The sequence below is a fragment of the Mya arenaria genome, chromosome 5, assembly GCF_026914265.1.
Source record: "Mya arenaria isolate MELC-2E11 chromosome 5, ASM2691426v1".
Lineage (NCBI taxonomy): Eukaryota > Metazoa > Mollusca > Bivalvia > Myida > Myidae > Mya > Mya arenaria.
In genome coordinates, this window is record NC_069126.1 from 18659025 (window position 1) to 18671841 (window position 12817).

The following is a 12817-nucleotide window of genomic DNA, read 5'->3' on the forward strand; positions in this document are numbered from 1 at the left end:
GATTCTAAAAAAAGATATCAAAGCTGTCTGAGAGATTGCTTTAACATAACTTTTCCAAAGTGGTACAGCTTTATACATAACAGTTTATACATATAACTGTATAAATTTGCATATATTTTTAAATGCGGATAAAAAGGCCCACTTCCATGCTTGATGTGGGTTTTTTTAATAAACATTAATGTATGACATAAAATCATTGAAAAAAAGACAAATTCATGTAGATGTGTCCGAGGTCTTTTCAATTCGGATCTCAATTAACTTATAATAACAACAAAGATATTTTGAACGTCTTAAAGTGGTTCACTCACCTCGAAAAAAGACACCCAGTGTTACGCTGCTTTTCACATTTTCCACACGGAAACTGCGCCTTGCAAGACTTTGCCTTTCCCATCGCAAATATTCACTTAATATAAAACTGTCACAAAAGTTATTCCAACAATTAATAGTCACTGATGCTACTAAAATCTTGAAATAATACAAAATGCACTGCTAAATCCAGATATTTTGATATGCAAAATTTTAATATTGCGTAAGAAAATACTCACAAATCGAGAGATCTCAGCGAGAAACCGTGTTTTTCGATTGTATTCAAACGAGAATGAAAAAAACAATTAAAATAACTGAAATATATACTCTGTCACTCCTTCCCCATCCTCTTATTGTTGACAATTTGGGAATTTATCGGTATTCATTTGACAGATTCAAGACTAGGAATTTGTATATTGTGCCCCATTTCCTCGTTTACGATAAACACATAAAATGATGTGACACTTGATTTTCTTCATTTCTTGTGGATACCGCCTACGTATATAGAGTTTTGTTTATATGTTTTACATTTACAAGTTTGAAATATTTGTTTTGAAATATTAAAATTTATTTGAAACAAATTAAGTTTTAACTGTCTTACTTTCTGACATAGTGCTTTATGATAAACATACCACTTTAATACCGTCAAAGCTGCACTCTTGCAGATTGATTGCTCTGACAATTCTTCTGTCTTCGAATGAGCCATTTTTGCGTATGTGAACCCTTAAAACATGTCGCGGGTGGCAAACATACATGACCAAATGAAAGCTTGGGGGAAATCGTCGAATTGATTTCAGTTTTTGAATATACACTTACCTTACACTGTTTATGCATTATTGAAAAACTTTCAGTGATTTTATATTTTATTTAAGTTAAATTTATTTTCCTTTACGCAACTTTCCCAGCTTCTGACCGCCACGAACTGAACCGTCCTCGACCATCTCGTAAGTGATTGGCGCGTCCTCTGGCAAGTCAACCACCGTCTCGTCTTGCAGTGATCCGCGGTGATATTTATAATGTTATTTATTCCGGTCGATAATACATTTTCAAAGTCCGTGATTAAGTAATAACAAATAACAACTTACGTTTCATGATTTTCTTGGAGCAGTTCACGGTCGGGCCGGGTCACATCAAAATCAGACGTGTCCATGTCGTACTCGTCACTGAAAAAGAATTACACATTTTCAATGTGCGCGATTCCGTTTTATATAACTATTACATAAATAAAAACAGTGTCCCTAAATCTGGTCCGTAGTGTCCCTAAATCTGGTCCGTAATGTCTGGTCCGTAATGTCCATGGTCCGTAGTGTCCGTGACACATTTTAGAGCCGGAAACACCACTTGAATATATGTAATATATTTTCGCGAATCAAATTCAGATGACTTGCTCCTCATTTGGTAGGAAAACAAATATACGATGTTTTTATGTAAAATAAATATGAAATCTTCATTAACAGTGTAATCATGTGGATAGTCTAAATCGGAATGTTTCTGTGTAGCTACAATAATAAGCTTCCCCATTTAGACGCATCCAGTACTGCTAGGTTAATATTTTAGCACTAAAGTCTTAGTTTCTTAACAAATCTTTCCTGCGCATGTGCGCGCATTCAGACAAACGGAGCAACACATACAATCTTCACAAAAACATTTATCACAGCTTGAAACAAACGGCGTTGTCATCAGAATGCCTTTTTCGTCCATCCAGTCTACTAGTCGGCTCAAAATACTTTTGCGGATACAAACATCTCCGCAAACATATCTGCGGACATCTTAAGTCAGCGTTTTCATGAGTGACCTTTGGACTGCTATGGCATTTTGACCAAGCATCCAGGCCTTTCCTACCTCTTGCCAGTATGAGAGGTCATTTCGCAGGACACCCCAGTGTACCACAACATTCAGAAAACTAATTATCAATGTTAAAAACAAAAACGATAAATTTGATATTTTGCTTGGACAAAAAAGTAAAAACGATACATGGGTCTGTTCAAATTACAACAACAACAACTTCCAAGCAATAATGCCAAAGCATACAAACAGTTTACGAGAAAACAGGTAAAATTTAGCGAGAGGCATACAAATTAAATGTGAACAAAAAGATAATTGATTATTTAGTCGGTAGTATTCGTGAGTAAATCTTATATAAAAAAATGTTGCGCAAAAAACATAAAGATTACTGCGATCTGCTATGTTATTATGCTATTTCGTTCAAATATCTCAAAAACTCGATATCTTTCATAAGAATGTTCATTCCTTTTCGGAATATTAAAACAATGTTAATAATTGTGCTAAATCTCGACGTCTTTTTCACGGCGACCTTTGCACTGCTATGGCATTTTGACCAAGCTTCCCGGCCTTTCCAACCTCTTGAAAGGGCATTTCATGGGGCACCCCAGTGTACCTCAAAGATGATATCTGTGACTAACATATCCATACCAAAAGCCACAGTAGCAACCAGGACCCTCACGTATGGATCTTAAAACTGTCAATGATCATCTCTTTAAAGTTGTCAGTTAGAACATCTCAACCGTTAGTAGCTGAGAATCTGACGGATAAATTTTCAAACTTGAAAACTGAATTTGTTGCGATGGTTTGACAAAATTAACATAATTATATTGAACGATATTTTTAAACTAAATCTTTTTTTTCTAGATTTTTAAAATCGTAGTTTATTCCCACGTTATTTGATATGATGTTGGCGTTTTCATATTTTGAATACCTGTATCCACCATATGTTATTATAGTATGGCTTCCAAGACTAAATGTCTAAACAGGGGGGGGGGGGTGAGCTTATTTACCCTCGCCATCGGGTTATACCCATTCGGCGAGCACGCTACGTTTTACAGTATTTCCACAGATTTAATAACATTTACAACATCTCGTCTTTAATCGTAGCGTGGGTGCTTTGGACTGTATATATAAAAATATTCCTACACAGTATGTATAAATCTCTGGTTAAAAATTCAATATTTAAATAATATCTTAAGTATCTATCACATACGCATTAAAATCAAACACTTCAAATACATCTATACAAACATTTTAGGCTCAGCCTACATTTTTTTAAAAAGATGTCTAAATTTTAAAATTCTTTACAATAGTAATTGTTTATATTTACAACGTATCCTTGGCATTATAACAACTAGCTAGTGAGAAATTTTATTTATTTTTTAAATGACAGATTTCTCACTAGTTAGTTTCCTAAACCACCCCCACCAGAGATGGGGGCGGTATATGCTGGTTTGCACTGAGGACCATGCCTCAGTGCGTTTGCCTGGATTTTTTTTTCCTTTTTTCTTTTTTTTTTCTTTCTCCTTTGAGTAAATTCTTTTTTTTTCTTGTTTATAATACAACAGCGATATTCAATAAAAAATTAAAAGCGTTGCCATAGATTGATTAAATTATGAAATAAAATATAGATTGGTTGATCCTCCAGGGTGTATTTAAAATATCGCTATTTATATTAGAGTCGTTTCCGGATGGTAGTTTAGTACTGGCATAAACAAAGACTTTACTAACTATAAGAAAGAAAACGATCCTTTTCAGGGCCACTGTTAAAATATTATATAATAATTTAAAATGTTATATACATTATTTACATAAAAAGGATTCTCACCCCGGAGGAACGGTAAATTTATAATATACAACGGCTGGTGAATTATTAAAGCAACATATAAACAAACTCCCAGAAGCCCTTCTTCCCATAAATGTATGGGGTTTAATGCTTGAAAAATAAAAAAGGAATTAATTGTTAATGCTTGTGCTATTCTACAGGGGTGGCTCCGTTCAGTATGACTATTTTTCCCACCCCGGGATAGAGAAAAGAACGAGTTCGCCGGGTGCCATGATTTAGGCTACTTGAATACTCTCCATTGAAGGAGATACCATGTGGGAGGAAAGTGTCACGTGACAAATTCACTCAATGGCGGAGGATTAAACAGACGGACTATCGAAGGGTAATTTTACCGTTAAATTCACAATGATTGTTAAATAAAACACACACCACTAGTAGTATTTATACGGGTCAGAGTGTGCACAATTATATGACTACGATATATACTACTGATCGATAGGTATTTCTCACGATCGAGAGTATAAACAAACTTGATCAATGAAAATCACGTGACCGTTGGAATGTGTTTCCCACGGTGAATACTATAAAGATTATAGTAAACAAAATTGTAAGGCTACTATTTAAGCTTTTAAGATTTAGTTGTGGTTGGTCAAAGTTTTGTTACTAATTTCCAACCTGTATAATTTGTTACTAAGAATATTTGGCTAGGCCTTGTATTATTCACTTAGTTTTTCAATTTATGATAGATAATTAAATGTTATTTTTGCTAGGAGTCTTGGGGTACTGAATGGAACCTTCCCGACACCTGACCTGGGTAGGATAAAGCTGCCGGTAAAAGGGGTAACATTAATAATTAAATAAGATAAAATATAAATTAAAAATGTAAATAATAGCTTAGATTATATATATATATATGATGTTCAAAAATGAACAACATATTAAATTAGACTGTTCCTGACAGTATTTAATAGAGAATGCTAAATCCAGTTATGGGGCAATTAATTAAAAGTGCCGACAGCTTCCAGACAATCGACCTTTATAAATAAAAATAAAAATATAATTAAAAATATTGTAACATATTGTATATTATGATATACAACACATGTCTAAACAAATAATGTATTATGTTTATATTCTGTCGAAAACTCATGCTAACTGCAAGTATTTGGGTGTGCATGTGTGATACTTTTTCTAAATTTTGTTTTCAATATATATTGTTTTTATGCAAATGAAATGTATACAGTATACCTTGTTATCGCAATCGTTCGTGTACAATTAAGGCTCAGTCTACACTAATATATACAGTAGATATAACATTTCCTTGGGAGTATATAAACTAGTTAGTTTGAAATTGAAAACGAATTCTATTCAGCAAAGTTTACGGAGTAAACCTCCTCTTTCAATAATAGAGTCGGTAAAGGTTTGTATACACTGAAGTTATATGCCTCAGTGCGTCTGGGACAAGTTTCCAGTAAAATTTTACTTAAGTAAGCATGTTAACAAAATAAATTTATATGTTAAAATTTATTTTAAATATTTCCAGCTTACTTTCAAAATTGTTTTGTTAGACTACAATATGTGCGCAATTGTAATCAACGAAAGACAACGACTCAGTTCTGTCTGCGACAATTCGCTTTCACACTCTGTGAAAAGTGAGAATCTTCACAAGTACGACGACATACTATTTTCACACATAAAAAGGTGGGAACATTTAAACGCTCATTCGAGATGACACATACTACTCGTCGGCATAATGAAAGAGAATTCACTTCACGCTAGATAATTACTCATGCCGACAACATACTTCAAACACGGAATAAAGTATAAAAAAGACACCATAACAATTCTTTATCGAGTAATGCAATATCTTCGTGTCATGTGTATATAGCGTTAAACTTTACATTAGTTTAATTTCATTATTTGTAAAGCCAAAAAAGCATAAGTTCGTGACGTAAACAATGAAAAAGGGAATACATTTTTAATTAAGTAGTAACCTTTTCAATTAATTGTCAGGAACGTAATATATAAACATAAAACATCTGGTAGGAAGTGTCGTACTAAAACGTTGGGAACTTGTGCTTCAAGTCGCCAGTAAAGCAGCAACACGAGTTGGTATGTACATTGATGTATATTTACATGCCGACAACATACTTCAAACACGGAATTAAGTATAAAAAAGACACCATAACAATTCTTAACAAGTAATGCGATATCCTCGTGCCATGTGTATATGGCGTTAAACTTTACATTAGTTTAATTTCGTTATTTGTAAAGCAAAAAAAACATACGTTCGTGACGTAAACAATGAAAAAGGGAATATATTTTGAATTAAGTAGAATCTAATTAGCTTAAAACAAACCGTTACAATTAATTGAACATAAACATAAAACATATATCTGGTAGGAAGTGTCGTTCTACTAAAACGTTGGGAACTCGTGCTTCAAGTCGCCCGTAAAGCAGCAACACGAGATGGTATGTACGTTGATGTATACCTGTATGGTGGAACATTCAGAAAACTAATTATCAATGTTTTCTCATTTAATACAAAAACGAAATATTTGATATTTTGCTTGAAAAAAAACGATACATAGGTTTGTTCAAATGACAACAACAACAACGTTTAGCATACAAACAGTTTACGCGCAAACAGATAAAATTTAACGAGAAGCATAACAATAAAATGTGAACAAAAAGATTGTTAGTCAGTAGTATTGACCTATTTTGCAATTAAAATCTAGATTGCTTATATAAAACAAATGATTAAAGAAACATTTACCAGTCCGAGTGGTTCTTTTTACAGAAGATTGAGTAGTATTTATCCATTCTATTATATAGTATAAATTCTGCAATATTAAAGTGAATCAATTCATACAAGTGTAACTGTGTATTTGAAAGTAGAAAGCGCAAAAAATATAAACGGATTGGTGAATGCTGAAAGAATACTGTGGTCTAGTAAGTAAGAAATACCGTATTTATGCTATTTTGTTCGAATTAAACTCGGTATCTTTCATAAGAACCATGACATTTATTAATTCCTTGGAATTTTAAAACAATATTAATGATTGTGCTAAATCTCGGCGTCTTTTTCAGATATGAACCCAATCTTGTTATGATTAACAACAGGCATTTATCTGAAATTAAGCTCGAAACCCACCATTGTAATCTATATAACTTATGTCACTTTAATCAGTGAAAATGTGACAGGTATTTCATATACACGTGTACACGTGTGTCTGTGCTTTGATATAATTTAATGCCAATACTATACTTTGGTGTACATCAACTTTGACGCCCTCGTGGCATGGCGCGTTAAAACACATGACAGCCACTGGTACACAACCACAATGACACTAAACAATCGCGTGTGTCAGTCAACGAGAAACAATATCCGGTCTCTTGACATGTTGTGTTAATTGGCCATGTGTTTACCTATGAATATGTCAAATAAAACTGATTCACTAATCAATGCAATTGATTCACAAATGACACGCGAAAAGATACTATATTGGCCTCCAAGTATAATAAGTATACAAACATTGATCTGGAATTAATTGACCTGTCATGTTTGGAGCTTCCCTTAGGTGATGAAGTTTTTGAAATGTAAGTCGATATTGGCTATGTTACTTGTTTATACTTCATCATTTCTAAAGTAGTATTTGGTATATAATGTGACTACAGTATATGTACGGTTGGAAGTAATTATTCAGGTTTTTGAGATGTGCGTAGGGTCGTTTCGGGGTAACACGCACCTGTCAGGGGCAAGACTGGCAGGATATATATATAAATCAAAACATTTATGCATATATTTTATTCTAGCGATTGAATTCATACACAAACTTTCTCAAGAAATATGCACTAAGTAGTTAAAAGGCTTTAATCAGGACCGTTTGTATACGATATTCTGTTTTGATTTAGTTGCAACAAGCTAATTACCCTATACAACTAGGTGTGTTCCAACTTTCTCAACCGCTAATTTTTCCATAGATATTGAGGTTGGGGTTTGGGAGATGTATTGTGTGTTGTAACAAAAGGACAGAACATAATTTTATTCGACGTATACCAACAAGGTACATAGTCATATGAATTCAGCATGTCACATAATACAGATTCGATACAGGCAATGTCTATATGTAGATATGAATAATTGTCATACGTGAAAAAATTAATATGCATATTATAAAACATGAGGATGAGCTGATATAAACTTATCACTATGTGTAATGGAGCTTCTTATATATATTTGGATAATTTAAATACAGCATTTTTGTCTGACTTCGTTTGAAGCAGTTCTATAAATTTGTACATGCTTGGTCTTACATAAAAAATATTTTTAATGTATTTCCTTCTGCTGTCATTATAACAAGGACATATTAATATGAATATACATCCGAGGTTGTTTTTGAAAAAAATGGCCGAGGAGTTCCGAATGTGTTCATATGCAGTCGCCGATTGCTTCCTCAAATGCTGGTTAGTAATTTGGGGAGATTTATTGATTATTTCATCTTGTACCTCAATCGGAACTTCTCGGCTAGTATCAAAATAAATCATAAAATCACATTTAATACTTATCCCATTGCATCCAGGCCACACCACGAGGAGGCGCTCTAACCATGGCCCAAAAAGTGTGTGTGTGTTCTGTTGTTGTTTTCGTTGTTTTTATTTGTTGTTCTTATTTGTGCATGGCCAAGTGAACATGTTGGAAACACCATTTCTACTTTCTAGGCGTAGCCCTTTCCGCTGCCATTCTCTTGCGCTTATGCGGTTTCTTTCCACCTCCGGGTGTAACTGGAACCCTCAATTGAACGTTGGTCGAAGTAATGGTTTATGTAATCCTGTAAAATTTGGCCAGTATCCCGTTTCGTCCTTGTTCTGTTTTCTGACACCAGGCATCAACGGACATTTTGTGGTGCTCGTATGGTTGAGTTAGTTTATAGTTACCCATACTGACGATTGATTTTTCTACGTCTTTGTACATTGACTGTACAATACGATAGATTATATCAATAAGATCTGTCATATTTTCGACTTTATGGTTTGTTCCTATCTTCAGAAGGTTGTTCATTGACTCCGTATTGTTGTTTGTCCAATTTGAATCTATATTTCGGACACGCTTTGGAATATGAACGTGGTTTTTGATAAGCGGGACGATCCTGCCGTTTAGATAAGGAAGAAAACCAGCTGCTTGTTCACTTACAAGGTTATGGACTGTTTCAAATCGGTGATCGAATATAACAGTAGAATCTGAGTCAGCCAATCCATCTTCCCCGAATAGAGATTGTATGATTTTGTTTTTTTTCGTTGTCCCTTACTCCAATTTTGTGGCACAAGTAATCCTTTACATTGTTCTTCAGATGGCGAGTACATTGTATATGTGTTGCTCCGGGAAATGACCTCTGGATACTTTTAATAAGGGCTTGTTCATCATCGCTTCCAACCACAAGATTTCCCGTGCAAAAATGATACACCAAGAAAGATTGGGGGTTCTCCCGTATCTGTACGGACCACTGACAGGTTCTTGAAGACAGTTGTCAGGTGAAGTTAGCCTAAGTTGTATGTTTTATATCTTGTTCATCCGTGTATAAAATGACTGATGGTCCTGAGTGCAAATGAACTATTGAGCGGATAAACGGATGACCTTGATATACTTTACTTTCAATATTTATCAGGTGATATGCCAGGTTCTTTAGATAAACATCTTCTCAAGCTGTTTTATGTTTTCTGCTTTGGTTGTACTTCAAGTTTTGTATTTGTTTTAGATTTCTTGGCATTTCATGAACATCTGTTCCTCGGTTCAACTCGTCGTGAACGTTTTTTTGCAAATTGATGTTTGACCATTGCTCTAGCCTTTCCTTTAATGCCGGTTTTGATCGGATGTATGGCTGCTTATTAGCAACTGTTAACACCTTTCCATGGTATCCTTTTCCTGGAAATTTGCCCACATATTCTACAATCATTAAATCTTCTGATAAATATTTAAAGTCATCAGGCGTGTTTGTTACCCATGAAATCCGACGTTTATATAATTGGTCCGCCTTGAGTTGAAAAAAAGGGTAGCAGTTGGATTGATTAGGGCGGATACCGCCTACGTATATAGAGTTTCGTTTATATGTTTTACATTTACAAGTTTGAAATATTTGTTATGAAATATTAAAATTTATTTTAAACAAATTTTTTAACTGTCTTACTTTCTGACATAGTGTTTTATGATAAACATACAACTTTAATACCGTCAAAGCTGCACTCTCGCAGATTGATTGTTCTGACAATTCTTCTGTCTTCGAATGAGCCATTTTTGTGTAAACGTCTTAAAACAAATGATACAAGACTGCTGACAAAAGATCGGATCGCAGATTTTCATATTACCGTTCGAAAATTGAATTTGTTATGGCTTAAAGTTACTAACACTTAAAGAAAAATGAAATTTTCGGCAGTTTTCCAAACAATTGAGATCTGTTATATTGTGAGTTATTTTATAGGACTGCATTGAATGCATAAATGCTAAAATCAGCGGATTCTAAAAAAAGATATCAAAGCTGTCTGAGAGATTGCTTTAACATAACTTTTCCAAAGTGGTACAGCTTTATACATAACAGTTTATACATATAACTGTATAAATTTGCATATATTTTTAAATGCGGATAAAAAGGCCCACTTCCATGCTTGATGTGGGTTTTTTTAATAAACATTAATGTATGACATAAAATCATTGAAAAAAAAGACAAATTCATGTAGATGTGTCCGAGGTCTTTTCAATTCGGATCTCAATTAACTTATAATAACAACAAAGATATTTTGAACGTCTTAAAGTGGTTCACTCACCTCGCAAAAAAGACACCCAGTGTTACGCTGCTTTTCACATTTTCCACACGGAAACTGCGCCTTGCGAGACTTTGCCTTTCCCATCGCAAATATTCACTTAATATAAAACTGTCACAAAAGTTATTCCAACAATTAATAGTCACTAATGCTACTAAAACCTTGAAATAATACAAAATGCACTGCTAAATCCAGATATTTTGATATGCAAAATTTTAATATTGCGTAAGAAAATACTCACAAATCGATAGATCTCAGCGAGAAACCGTGTTTTTCGATTGTATTCAAACGAGAATGAAAAAAAAAACAATTAAAATAACTGAAATATATACTCTGTCACTCCTTCCCCATCCTCTTATTGTTGACAATTTGGGAATTTATCGGTATTCATTTGACAGATTCAAGACTAGGAATTTGTATATTGTGCCCCATTTCCTCGTTTACGATAAACACATAAAATGATGTGACACGTGATTTTCTTCATTTCTTGTGGATACCGCCTACGTATATAGAGTTTTGTTTATATGTTTTACATTTACAAGTTTGAAATATTTGTTTTGAAATATTAAAATTTATTTTAAACAAATTAAGATTTAACTGTCTTACTTTCTGACATAGTGCTTTATGATAAACATACCACTTTAATACCGTCAAAGCTGCACTCTTGCAGATTGATTGCTCTGACAATTCTTCTGTCTTCGAATGAGCCATTTTTGCGTATGTAAACCTTAAAACATGTCGCGGGTGGCAAACATACATGACCAAATGAAAGCTTGGGGAAAATCGTCGAATTGATTTCAGTTTTGGAATATACACTTACCTTACACTGTTTATGCATTATTGAAAAACTTTCAGTGATTTTATATTTTATTTAAGTTAAATTTATTTTCCTTTACGCAACTTTCCCAGCTTCTGACCGCCACGAACTGAACCGTCCTCGACCATCTCGTAAGTGATTGGCGCGTCCTCTGGCAAGTCAACCACCGTCTCGTCTTGCAGTGATCTGCGGTGATATTTATAATGTTATTTATTCCGGTAGATAATACATTTTCAAAGTCCGTGATTAAGTAATAACAAATAACAACTTACGTTTCATGATTTTCTTGGAGCAGTTCACGGTCGGGCCGGGTCACATCAAAATCAGACGTGTCCATGTCGTACTCGTCACTGAAAAAGAATTACATATTTTCAATGTGCGCGATTCCGTTTTATATAACTATTACATAAATAAAAACAGTGTCCCTAAATCTGGTCCGTAGTGTCTGGTCCGTAATGTCCATGGTCCGTAGTGTCCGTGACACATTTTAGAGCCGGAAACACCACTTGAATATATGTAATATATTTTCGCGAATCAAATTCAGATGACTTGCTCCTCATTTGGTAGGAAAACAAATATACGATGTTTTTATGTAAAATAAATATGAAATCTTCATTAACAGTGTAATCATGTGGATAGTCTAAATCGGAATATTTCTGTGTAGCTACAATAATAAGCTTCCCCATTTAGACGCATCCAGTATTGCTAGGTTAATATTTTAGCACTAAAGTCTTAGTTTCTCAACAAATCTTTCCTGCGCATGTGCGCGCATTCAGACAAACGGAGCAACACATACAATCTTCACAAAAACATTTATCACAGCTTGAAACAAACGGCGTTGTCATTAGAATGCCTTTTTCGTCCATCCAGTCTACTAGTCGGCTCAAAATACTTTTGCGGATACAAACATCTCCGCAAACATATCTGCGGACATCTTAAGTCAGCGTTTTCATGAGTGACCTTTGGACAGCTATGGCATTTTGACCAAGCATCCAGGCCTTTCCTACCTCTTGCCAGTATGAGAGGTCATTTCGCAGGACACCCCAGTGTACCACAAAGTTGATATCTGAGACTGACATACCCATACCAAAAGCCATAGTAGCATCCAGGACCCTAACGTATGAATCTGGACTTTTATAACTGTCAATGATCATCTCTTTCTTAAATTTGTCAGTTGTTGCATGGAACATCTCAACCTTAAGTAGCTGAGAATCTGACCGGTCCACTTTATGTGAATTTGTTCCGATGGTTTGACAAAATGAACATATATTGAACGATATTTTTAAACTATTCAATCTACTTTTTTT

General features: G+C 34.3%; 1 protein-coding gene across 1 annotated transcript in view; it reads left to right on the forward strand.

Moving 5' to 3' along the window:
- Nucleotides 1-4095: 4095 nt before the first annotated feature.
- The window catches only part of LOC128233429 (cyclin-dependent kinases regulatory subunit 1-like), a 48962-nt gene continuing 40240 nt past the window's right edge, over nucleotides 4096-12817 (forward strand). Inside the window, exons 1-2 of the mRNA XM_052947100.1 lie at nucleotides 4096-4259; nucleotides 4648-4708. The gene's annotated coding sequence lies outside the window, so the exon portion shown is untranslated. The remainder of the gene's footprint in view (nucleotides 4260-4647; nucleotides 4709-12817) is intronic.